Source organism: Microtus ochrogaster, unplaced genomic scaffold (assembly GCF_000317375.1).
Source record: "Microtus ochrogaster isolate Prairie Vole_2 unplaced genomic scaffold, MicOch1.0 UNK4, whole genome shotgun sequence".
Classification (NCBI taxonomy): domain Eukaryota; kingdom Metazoa; phylum Chordata; class Mammalia; order Rodentia; family Cricetidae; genus Microtus; species Microtus ochrogaster.
In genome coordinates, this window is record NW_004949102.1 from 11,703,753 (window position 1) to 11,705,872 (window position 2,120).

The window sequence follows — 2,120 nt, forward strand, 5'->3', positions numbered from 1 at the left end:
CGACCCTCTGCGGAGACAAGAAAAGAGCATGTATGATACTCACGGAGAAAGCTACTCTACTTCCTGATTTCAGCCGCATGGCGGGACACCCTTCCAGACACAGGAGGCCTAGGACTGGGATCAGTGGTGCTAGCCAGCTGAGGAATACAGAGACAGAGAAGGAAAGAACAGTGCCACCTTGTCCCCTACGTTAGGCATTTGTGTAAAGAATCTTAAGTCTTGAGCTGTGGAGAGTGGGGGAGGGTGTTGACCCAAAGCCTTGGCAGAGAGACAGCTTTGCCAGGAAGAAGACAGGAGCATGCCTTAAAGTCAAAAAATAGGCAGATTTCCTTTCAGGAATTGAGGGTGGGCCTGGCCCCTATGACTGAAGACACAGGACTCAAATGATTTGAGCTGGATCGGACCTGAAAGCCTCTTTCCTACGATCTAGCCTCCATGCTTCCAGAAAATGCTATGCAAGCTGAGATGGGAGGAAAGCGGTTACGCAGTGCCCAGCATCAACATTGTGCCCAGCATTGACGAGCCACGACAATGACCATCAGGGCCAGATATCCACAGAGGGGGCAGACACGAGCCAGTGGCAACCAACCACTGTCTAATTGCACTCAAGGGCCATACACAGGAGGGAGAGTGTGCCTGCTGCTAGAAACCTAGCCAGCTTCCCAGGGCTAGTGAGATCACGGCCATCAGAAAACCAACAAACGAACAACACCTACTACTGTCATTTCACTAGACCAGCATAGTTTTTTATTCTAAATCTTATCCTTCTATCCACAGAGAAGCATAGCTACCACCCCTTGGAAAGGAAACCTCTCCTTACAGCAAATGGGGACCATCACAGAAAACCATAACTGGACCGATACAGAGGTCAACAGATTATGGAGAACCCAGCTCCAATGGACACATCTGTATCACAGCTCCTCGTCTATGACTCAGGGAACTTCAAGGAAGAGCCGTCAGAAGCTTGCTTCTCTTTATCATCCCAGCTTGTTGTGAAGTCTCTGTCATCATCAGTGTGAACTGAATGAAAATGACAGATTAGTGCAGATGGGTGCCATGTACAGAGAATAATCCAGACCCAACAGTCTATCTGCATTTCCACAGTTTAACTAAAAACTAATTTGAGATTATAGATTTTTATTCCGACTTATGGACTGCATTGCCCATTCACTTTGGGAAAATCAATAATATTTCTGCCTCGATGTTCTTATTTGTATTAATAAATCTAGGTGGTTGAGAAAACCACTTTGCAGCACAAAGAAAGCACACAGTTCAGGGCTTGACACAGCGCAATCACCCAATAAACATTAACTATTGTGCTCACTATGACCTTCCATAAATGGCAGGGCTGACCTGTGCTTGTGGCTCACACTGAGACATCTGGTTGGAGGTAGAGGACCATTGAAACATTATCTCTGGTGTGGCCACTAGCACGCGGATCAAGTCATTGTAGCTGATGTTTCCCCAGGGGAGTCCCCGGGCCCTGGTCAGACCACAGAGTGCAGGGTCTACGCAATGGCACAGGCAGAGCTGCCCTAAGGGTAGTGTGGGCAGCAGAAGACAGACCTGCAAGGTCATTGAAGTCACTTCTTCCAAGTCTCTCTCCACACCCGAGTGTCCCCCACTGCAGCCCCACTCAGAGAACATCCCTGGAGCAGTGGCAGCTCGTGACCTCTGGACCGGCGTTAAGCACATTGACCCTGTATGCCCCTTCCTTCCCAGGAAAAATATTTAAAATATTTGTGGATTATCTCAGTAGAAAAGTGAGTCATGTACTAAATGCCTTCAAAATGAATTTTTTCATTCAAGTATTTATTTAGCAACACTGGAGATGAAACCCAGAGCCTCCCCTGGGCCAGGTCCACTCTGACCTACACCGCTAGCCTTTTCCATTTCTTTTTTTAAACAAATGAAAATATCTTCATGAACTTCTAAAATATCAAGGACCGGAGCTCTGTGTGTTCTCTATCTAATGGATCTGTGGCTCTACTCCAGAGAAGTGTGAGATGGTGGTTCGCAGCTTGATCAGATGTGGACGGCTGAGAACAACAGCAGATCAAGAACTATGTAGCTGTTCTCAGTAGCTCTAGAAAGTGTCATCCCTACAGAGCATATACCCT